The following is a 9,863-nucleotide window of genomic DNA, read 5'->3' as shown; positions in this document are numbered from 1 at the left end:
ATCGTTCTTGATGGGATTTTGTTGCAGAGGGCTGCTGATATTTTAGGGATACGCAGGGCGAATCTCTGTCCGTGCAGCCAAATCCCCGGGCTGGGGCTCCGGAGCCGCCGGCACAGCCCTCGCCGAGTGTTTCCAAACTGAATAGTCATTGGTTTGGCAGATAATTCAGAAACTATTTGTATGAGCTGTTTATCAAATTATTAACTGCACAGATGTTGTTTGGTTGAAGAGCAGCTGAACCTTCTCTCTGCCAGCCGGGGAGACAAAGGTCTGCAGGAATAATTGGAGATGTGCATGGAATATTAAATTAATTTACTGCTCTTAATTCTTATGCAAATCCTGACCTCTGATAGAGCCTATCAATTACCCTGCACACAGGGAAAAGAAAGGAGAACAGTTTCTTTCTTTTCTTTCCCCCCCTCTCCTTTTTTTCCTGTTGTTCTCCAGTTTGGGGGTTTGTTTCTTTGTTGTTGTTGGTTTTTTTTCCCTTTTGAAAGGGAACTTGGGAAAGGAAATATTTGTGGGAAGAAAAAAAGCCATTTATTTGTGGTGCAAAGGGCCAGGATTATTTAATTGAATGTCCCGGTTGCAGCGATGTCCCCTGGGAGACAGGGTGCAGTTTTTAACATTGTGGGGTGCTCGGGGGAGGCCTGGGAATGTAGGCAAGAGCCAGGCTGGAATAGCTCCACATGCTTCCCCAGGAGGGGCCCCACTCTGCCAGCATCGTGGTGGGCTGAAGTGGGAGAGGGCTGGAGGCCCGGGCTGGTCCCAGCCGGGTTTTGGTGGGGCTGGGGGCAGGAAGGGGCCCCTGGCTCTGCTGGAATCCAGCCGGGGTGCAGGTGGGTTATCAGGGAGGGCTTCCTGCCCCGACAGCGGGGCTGATTCTGCCTGTAATTACCAGGGAAGAAGAAAAGGAATTTGTTGTGAGATCGCAGGTAAAATGAAGCAGGATTTAATTGGTCCTCGTTAAACAGAGCTGGGTTTCCAATATGGAGAGAGGCCTCGTCCGGACAGTGTTTAATTGGGGCTGTGTGTGCGCTGCTCAGCCGGTGCTTAAAGGCAGGCGCCGGGGCCTGTTCTTTCATCCCATTTTCTAATAAGGATAAATAAACAGGATGAATAATGCCATCAGTCTCTCCCTCGACCCCTGTGAGACCCCAGCAGTGCAGTGCTGCTCCCTGGGATCCATGAATCCAAGGCGAGCAGGATCCCTTGGCACGGAGCACCCGATGCGGCACTGATGGGCTCCGTTAGCAGAACCCCCAGGTCCAGCTACGGAGCAGTTTGGGGAATTCTCTGGTTAGTGGCTGTCAGAGGGGAGCCTGAGGAGGGGATGGGGCTCAGGAGGGGAAAGGAAGGAGAAAAGAATGGAAAATAAAATTCTATCTTTCCCTTCTATTTTTCCTTTTTTATTTTTTTTCCCCCCCGTAAATCCTGGGAAGCGCTGGGAGACTGCACTCCCCCTCCCACGCCGCCCACTCGGGTAATTTCATTTATCCCGCAAATCTAATTAGCAATCCGTGGCTGACATTAATACAGATCTAATGAGGCCGGCGATGACCAGATTATCAGGCGAGCGCTGACAGAGCCTTAAAGGCACATCGAGCCCTGCAGTCAGTGGGACCTGGCAGGGGAAAAACTGCTTGAAAGGGGGAGAAGAAAAAGAAAAAAAAAAGAAAGGAGGAAAGAAAGAAAAAAAAAAATAGACGAGGGAGGGGGAGAAAAACATGAGGAAAAACAGTGCGGGTAGGGCTTGGCTGCTTAGTTTATTAAGGGAGCTGGAGCTTTGCTGGACGCAGTTTATCCACCAGCATCGGGCCTCTGTCCCTGCTTCTCCCGAAATACCGTTCTGCAGAGGAGAAAAAGGAGGGGGGAAATAAGGGGAAAAAAAAAAATAAGAAGAAGCTGGAGCCCAAGGAGTCGCTGTGCAATTTATTCCAAGGGGTGGCTGTTGAGAAGGCGGCAATTTGCGGCGGCCGGGGGTTATTTAGTGCGATATGAAATCAAATGATCCTATTGCTCAAATAACAGTGTCTGGGAGGAGAAGCGAGCGCGCTCCAAAGGTAATTGTCTCCAGATGATATTCCTATTATCCCCCAATCCCGGCCTAAACGCTGCCAGCGCCGGACTGGAATCGATACGGGGGGAGGACCGGGGGGATCCCGGGGCCGGGGGGAGGCATCCCCGGCGCTGACCCCCCTCGGGAAGGGCGGCAGGGTTTCGGCAAGACCCCAAATTCCTTGTGGCTGCTGCCTGTCCGTGCCTCGGCGGGAGCGGCAGCACCGGCGGCGGAGCCGAGCCCGGAACCCAGGTAAGAAGGGACCGACGGGGGGACAGGGAGCGGGAACCCGGGCCCTTCCGTGCCCCGGCGGGCAGCGGCCCTCCGAGCGGACCCTTCTGTATCGCTTCACCCCAGCACAGGCTGCCGGGTCCGGGGCGACCTCCCGCGGCACCGGTTCAACCCCGCCGCGCTCGGTCAGCCGCTGCTTGCGGTCACCGGTGCCTGCGGTCACTGCCCCTGCGGTCGGTCCCGTTTGCCCGGAGCCGCTGGAAGCGCGGCCGGACCAGAGGCGGTTTCTCTCTGGATCCCCGGCTAGCGATTGGAGCGGCGGCCCCCGCTCTCCGCGGCGCTGCCCGATGGTAAAATCGCCGGAATTCAATGGCTTTGAGGGAAAAAAAATCCAAAGGGACGGAAGGCGGTGAGGGGGAGACGGGAGCGAACCGGCGGCACTTACCTGGGCGGGGGTCGCCGGGGCCGGGCTCGCTCCGTGGCCGCAGCGGCAGCGGGGACCGAACGCTCCGGGTGCGGCAGCCCAAGGCGAGCGGCGGCCCCGCAGCTGCTCCCCAAATTCCATCGGGGCGCTCCCCGCGCCACCGGGGTTCCGCCCGGAGCTGCGGGTACAGAGACGGGGATTTCCCCCTTTCCGCCTCTCTTTGTCAGCCTTTCGCCCGAGCGGACAGCGCGTCCCCGGCGCTTCGGGCATAGAGAACAAACGCGCTCCTCCTGCAAAATAAATAATGCGAGTATTGAGGGAGCGAAACTCCGGGCTGGGGCGCTCAGGATGTCCCAGCTGGGGCAGCTCTGTGCTGTCGGGGGCCAGGGTTTGTCCCGGAGCCGTAACAGCGGGAGGTGGCTGTGCTGAACTAGCGGGGACGCTGAACACGGGGAGCGGCAGGAGGAGAATGCTCGGGGTCAGGCGCCTCTCTCGGGTCAGGTCCCGATGAGAACAGAGCACAGGTCACCCCCCGGGCCGCCAGGAGAGGCTGATGGGGTTTGTGTGTCTGCAAACGAGCAAAGCATTTGGAACCTGAAGCCTGGAAGTGAGCCCCAGCCTTTGCTTACCTGTGTGTCCCCCCCATGCTGCCTCGCAGGTATGTTAGAACGCGGTTTTAAGCACTGTCAAAATGCTCTGTTGGAGGATTTTTCCATCTCTGCTCAAGCCCTTTTGTCAGCTTCAGCCTCAGGTTCCTATTTCTGTTTGGCGTGTTCTGAATGGAGTGCAGGGCCCAGGGGTGCTGAGCTCCGAGCAGACACAGCTTAATTAATTGAATAGTCCCGTGCTTGTTCTTCTGCTTTTTACAAACAAATGAACAGTTGATATGTGTGGATCCTTTCATTCACCACCAGAACAATCTTCTGCACAGGACAGGGGGAAAATGCCTAATCAGTCACAGCAAACCAGCATGGTGGTTTGGGGTGGGAAGTGAAAAATACCATGTCCATTCAAACTTGGATATCACTGCACTGGAGAATTGGGAGAAGCAGGGTGCAGGACTCACCCCAGGTGGGAGCTGGGCTGGCTGCACAGGCAGCGCTTCCTCAAAGCACTCCCAGGTCTGGGCATTCAGCTCCAGACCTCTGGCAGAAGTGAGACTGGAACAGAGGCAGCAATAAAGCTGTGCCCAGGCAGGAGGTTGGGGCTCCCTACAGCGCGAGCTCAGAGCTCCACGCTTTTTCTCCTCCTGCTGATCCGCTTGCTTTTATTTTTCCACCTGCTGACCCGCAGGTGTTCCTGCTGAGACATAGACGTGGTGGTGGGCATGTTTGAATGCTGGGCTGTGAGGAGGGCAGGGATCCTCCAGGGACCCCGTGTTTGTCTGTGTGTCTGTCCCAAGAGCCGCGCCCGGATCCTGGCCCCACACACCACATGGCTCACCCAAGTGCCTCCCTTTGTTTCAAACTCTTGGAGCCTGGAGCACTTGTTGAACCTGACCACGAGTGCATCAAAGTGGCTGACAATTAGGAAAAAAACAAATATCATTTGAGGTGGTTTTGGGTGGAATCCAATCATACATAGATGGGCTCGTTGCTGTTGTTATCATTTTGAATATTCCTCATAGTGGAGATATTTGCGCTGTGCAGCGGCGTCCCCGGCACAGCAAACATTGCATTATCTCTCTGTGCAAAGGCTCCATTAATCACACGAGACAATGGGCCAGACACATCCCTTTGAGCCTGGTGCTGGGATCCTCCGGGCTTTTCACCTTGTCCAAACGCTTCATCCCTGTCAATGCAGGCAGCATCTCTTCAAAACCAAGGGCTCTGAACTGTGGGACTGACAGGAAAACGTCTAATTCAGTTAAAAGAATTCCCCAGTTATTTTATATTTTCCCTTTGATTTTTCATGGCTTGTAGAAGCTAAACTTTTTCAGTCTTTCTGTCTGTACATGAGATCAATCCAGTAATTTGTTAAAACACTAATGAAATTGCCTGATAGATCTGTGTCCTTTAAAGCAGCAGCAGCAGTGGCAAGCACTGAGATTGAGCAGGATGGAGTGGCCTGGCCAAGCCGTGGCCCCACTGGCAGGAGCTGCAGAGTGGACAGCAGAGGGAACACAGCTTGGTGGTGAAGGTGCTGTTCTCCTGAAAGAGGATCCTGGCAAAAACATGGCTTGGTGCCGGGGACGGCACGCCGAAGGCAAGGTAGGACCTTGTGTGCTGGGAATAGGTGTGGGTACATGTCCCCTTTTCCTCACTGCAGTGTCCCCTTTTCCTCACTGCAGCAGGACAGTCGGGCGCAGGGAATCCTGAGAGCCCCCAGAGGGATGGTCTCCATCCCACATCTGTGAGGAGGGGAGCTCGCGGTGCCTGTGGCAGGCTTTGCCTTGTGCTGGGTTCTGTCCCCTCAGGACCTCTGAGCAGGACCCTGGTCCCCCCAGTCATGGGACCCCAAGGGGCACTTGTGGCACTGGGTTTGGCTGTGTGTTGTGAGCCATTTCTGCTGCTTGCTTCAGTCTGTTCACTGCAGGCCTGAAGGACATGCTCCAAAATGAGCCAAAATACCCTCTCCTGAACAGAAATACACCAGAACTGGTTCAGCTTGGGGAACACAAGTTGAAGGAGCCGTGGCACAGGGCGCTCACAAGTGTGAGGTGTAGATGCTTTCAGGGAAGATGAGGGTGGAACCCTTCGGCTGTGCATGGTCAGGTTTGAACTCAGCCTCTGGGCTCACATCTCAGAAAGCCTGAATTCAGTTCTCATTTTTCCAGGGATGAGGAAACTCAACACTGTCAATCTCTTCTTTCCTCTTCAGACAGCGGCAGACACTTGAATGGAGGCTCCTCGTGTTTGCAGCCTGGTCACACGAGTGACTGAGACCCGAAATCTCCCTGACATCCTCTCTGGATGCTTGGCCTTGGAACAGCCTCATTCATGCCACACCTGCTCCCTTCCGTTTGTGGAGCCTTCTATGCTGCACTGGACACTGGAAAAGCACTTGGAGATGGCTGGAGAAGGAAGGGGACATCCTGTAAAATGGTCTCTAAACCAGGCCCTTCCCTGTGCCATGGCTTTTCTGGGGCTCATTAATATCAGTGGTATGTGCTTATATCTCAGTTCTCCAGGATTAATTAAAAATCCACAGACAGTGACATGCCTAGGGGCTTTTCAATTATGTCACTTTTGGCTAAGGCCCTTACATTTGTAATAAACATGACATGCTTGTAACTGCTGCGGTCTCCAGGTTTTTGTGTACTCAGCCGTTGTGTTCTGCGTTCCAGGTTCCTGCTGGAAGAACTCTGTCACCTTCCCTGAGGCAGCAGAGCTGAGGCCAGACGTGGTGTGCGCTGCTTGTGCATCAGACATGAGTAATAACAAGTTTGGAGGAACTGTATACCACTTAATAAAAGCATTTTATTACATTTAAATGTATTAAAATGTGAACATTAAATTCAACGCGCTAATTACCGCTCCCAGGCATTGCCGCTGACAGGAAATGGATCCTCACAATTGCTCTGCTGAGATCACTCACTGCTGTTACTGCTCTTTGGTTCCTGGTGTGTTATTAGTGCTCTGCATTTGGGACTTGAGTCATTAACAAAAAGGACTGGTGTTGGGCATTATGTAAATTCTGTATGTTTTCACACAGCTACCGGGGCCTGTGTTATGTGTCTCATTGACAAAAAAAAAAGCAAATGCATTTGGCTCTGCCCTGGCTTGTGGGCGAGGGATCTCAGGGGTCACCCAGACACAGAGAGGGAAAACCTCTTCATAACACATCTCTGTGTTTCTGCAAATCCCTTTCCAGGGCAATTTGTGTCCCCCCTACCCCACTTGCTGCATGTGCCATGACACCCTGCAACGAACACCAACAATTCCTGCTCTGAAGGAGTTTCCCACTTTTCTGGGAGCCAGGGGCTTCCCATTCCTGCAGCAGGCATGCACAGCACATGGATCCATTGCCCTGGAAAACTGGGAAAGCCTGCCAGGGGTCTCTGGTAGGTGAGAGGCCTGTGGCCAAGTGCTCAGCTCCGTGAGGCCAAGCCCACATGTTCTGGGATATGGTTACTTCCCAGAGGAAAGGGGGATGCTAGAGGACACGTGGCTGCCTCCCTAAATGAAAAAGAGTGTAAAGCTGTTCAGATTAGTGCACATCAATCCCTGCACTGGAATCAAGAGATGCTTTGGTTTGGCAGCACTGGGGACAAAGCCACCATTTCGTTCAAAGTGTACTTAATGCGACAGAAGGAGGCAGCTTCCTTTGACAGTTTTACAGCTCTTATCAGATTATATCAAAATTAAATTAAAACAATCTAAAAGAAGTGTGAAGTACTGCAGGGAGAACACAAATAAAACACTCCTCTTTGTAGGCTTTCAGGGAAGGGACCACATTCCTTATCAGGGATGGGAGGATGGAGATTATTCTTGAGTCAGTTGCAAGCCCAGGGGCTGCGGTGAGCACTGAGACACAGAACAAAGTGGGAAATACATTGGGAGACCAGGCTAAGGCTCCTTATTTCCTTATTTTTCATTAAATAAATTGCAGGATGTTGCACCCTCCTGCAATATAACACCCTTAAGCCCCACCCTGAGGTTCATAGTGAATCAAAACCTCCCAGGGCTGCCCAGGAGACAAACTGCAGCCCAATGGGTCAGGGACCATCAGCCCCTTTCCACCAAATCCTCAAAACTGGAATAAGGCTTCCCATTTTTTCAGTTTGGGAATAAGACTTCCAGTGGGCTCAGGATTTCAGACAGTGCTGGAAGCACCTGGAAGTTTTGCACTGTTTTAGGTGTTCTTTTAGCGAGCACAATATTTCTGAAAGCAGAGCCAGATTTCACCTGTGGGCCCTTGTGAAGGTGTGAGGGAGACCTCCAAAACACATCTTCGCTTTCAGTAAACAGAAGAAGGGGGGAGAACAGTCTTCATGACAAGTGCTCTATAGGGGAATGCAGTAATAAAGGGCTCCCAAATCCTCTGCTGGGCATTCCTGGAGTGGGAAAGCTCCGACTCAAGCCAGTGTTCTCCATACTTTGTTGAGCTGGGTATTTAGATGAACACACATCTGAGCCAGGCTGATTTGGGGACAGCCGGGTGCCACTACATCCATTCCACAGAGTTTTTCACTCTGAGTTTAAATCCATGAAGCTGAGCTGGAGGCTGCAGGTGTTGGAAACATCAGGAATGCTGCTGGATCACCAAACCCAGTCTAGGAACCCCAAAAGCTCCCGATTTCCCCAAGGCCAAGGCATGTCCCCAGCCAGAGCCTCCAGCTCCAGCTGAGCTTTCATGTGTCTGTTCTTGGCCAGAAGTTCTAACGAAGCGTAATTACTGTGATGATCTCGCACTAATTGTACTCTGATTGCCATCCTAATTATGCTTAAGCATTTCACTGCTCTCTGCAATTTTGTCTATTGATGTATCACTTCTCCTTCATTTCAATTATTCCCGCGCTATTCAGATTTTATTGGGGCCCTGGAATTTAAACGCTCATTTGGCAACTTCCTTTCAAAGGGATTGAAGTTTTTATCTGGAAATGAAAGGCGGGCGTTCTGTTTTCATTCTCCAGCTGGAGATGTGAATGCAGGGCTGGAGATGGCTCTGCCTGACTGTGGCTTCTCCAATATGAATTTTGGAGAGGTGACAGCACCAGAGGGACACTGGCACTCCAGAGGACGGGGAAATCAGGGGGGCTTTCTTATTGAAAACCATGGTGTACAATAAACTCGGCAAAGCCAACTGTAACTGTTCAGCAGCTTCCAGTTATTTTTTGGATTGGCGCTTTGCAAATTTCCCCTTTTTCCTGTGACATGGATAGGTGCCCTTCAGCACCAAGCCGGGGGCTCAGGTAACAACGTGAGGGTGAGAGATGGGCTGACGATAAATAATTACTGAAAAATAAAAAAAAAAAAAAGGAAAAAAGGAAAAAAAAAAAAAAGAACAAAAGAAAAAAAAAAAAAAAAGAAAAGAAAAAAAAAAAGGGAAAAAAAAGTCTTCAAGGCTTCCAAAGCGCCTCTGGGCGGCGCAGGCCGCGCCCGCCCGTCCCCATGGCAACGCGGGGCGGCACTTCCGGGGTCCCGCGCGGGGCACGGCGGGAGCCGCACGTGGGCACCGGCGGAAACCGGGATCGGGATCGGCACCGGGATCGGGAACGGCACCGGGATCAGCGCCAGGATTGGGGCCACTGGGACCACCCTCGGGCACCGGCGCCCCCGGGATGCGCAGCCCCGCGCCAGGTGAGCCGGGTCCCCCCGCGGGATGGTTGGGGTTCGGTTCCCGCCCAGAGAGGGCGGATGCTTTTCCCCTCCTTGTTCTCATTCATCTCCTTTTTATTTTCCCCTTGGATACTAAGTTCTAGAGGGCTGGGAAGTCAGTCAGCAAAGATTCGGCTCCTGACCGATGGAGCACGCCGGGACGTGTAACTGGACTTTAAATCCCCTCTCAGATTGTTTATGGCCGGGGTTTATTCCTGGTGTTGGGCCCTGGTCCAGCCCCACGCCCGGGGGTTTGTTTGCTGTGCCTGCCCCAGGAGACCTTCCCTGGGTATCCCTGCCTGCCTGAGCGGCTGCTGCGGGCAGAAAAAGCTGAAAAACCCTCTCTGGTGGGGAAGGAATGGGTTTTGGGGAGCTGAGGAACGCAGTGTGCTCCCTGCGGGATGGAGAGGTGGGAAATGGGGATCAGAGCACACATCAGATCACATCCATCGGCTGCTTTGTCCCTTAGGATATCGGTGTTCTCCGCTGAGGCAGGAAAATTACTTGGAGAAGTGTGCAGGAAAATTACTTGGAGAAGTGTAAAAGCAAGATCTTGAAAACTGCGTGTGCTTGGCTGTCCGTGGCCTAAGGGGAAATGGAAGGGATGAGATCCCAGATGGAGCGTGGCTGTTAAATTGTGCACATGACACGCAGCCCTGATCCTGCTCCAGGCGCTGCCAGGATCGCATGGCTCAAAGTGACGCCTTGATCTCCCAGGTAGAGAGGCAGGAAGGGTTTTTCCTGTTTCCCTTCTCTGCAGGGAAACTGTGAAGGGGTGTCTGTGTGTGTAGGGAGAGCCCAAATCCATGAAAAAGTGTTGGGATGTGTGATGTGCCCTTTGCTGCCTAATGACAGCCTGATGCTGTTCCTGAAGAGGCTTTGCTTGTGG

The 9,863-nt window shown here is 52.8% G+C and overlaps 1 protein-coding gene and 2 long non-coding RNA genes across 4 annotated transcripts in view; 2 read left to right on the top strand and 1 right to left on the bottom strand.

The window, feature by feature from the left end:
• Positions 1-894: 894 nt before the first annotated feature.
• LOC141728468 (uncharacterized) lies at positions 895-3,485 on the bottom strand. 2 transcript variants are annotated; one of them, XR_012579403.1, is made up of 3 exons: positions 3,344-3,485; positions 2,736-3,004; positions 895-1,093 (listed from the first exon to the last, which is right to left on the bottom strand). It is a non-coding gene; the product is annotated as an uncharacterized LOC141728468 (long non-coding RNA). The 2 variants fall into 2 exon arrangements; XR_012579402.1 differs by lacking the exon at positions 895-1,093 and adding an exon at positions 1,110-1,849.
• Positions 3,486-4,353: 868 nt separating this feature from the next.
• LOC102061445 (uncharacterized) lies at positions 4,354-6,147 on the top strand. Its single transcript, XR_001332692.3, has 3 exons — positions 4,354-4,924; positions 5,535-5,817; positions 6,001-6,147. It is a non-coding gene; the product is annotated as an uncharacterized LOC102061445 (long non-coding RNA).
• Positions 6,148-8,699: 2,552 nt separating this feature from the next.
• Positions 8,700-9,863, top strand: part of KIZ (kizuna centrosomal protein) — a 29,000-nt gene continuing 27,836 nt past the window's right edge. Inside the window, exon 1 of the mRNA XM_074536755.1 lies at positions 8,700-8,956. The gene's annotated coding sequence lies outside the window, so the exon portion shown is untranslated. The remainder of the gene's footprint in view (positions 8,957-9,863) is intronic.

The sequence above is a fragment of the Zonotrichia albicollis genome, chromosome 3 (assembly GCF_047830755.1).
Source record: "Zonotrichia albicollis isolate bZonAlb1 chromosome 3, bZonAlb1.hap1, whole genome shotgun sequence".
Lineage (NCBI taxonomy): Eukaryota > Metazoa > Chordata > Aves > Passeriformes > Passerellidae > Zonotrichia > Zonotrichia albicollis.
The sequence above is the reverse complement of the archived record's forward strand: the minus strand, read 5'-3'. Positions and strand labels throughout refer to the sequence as shown.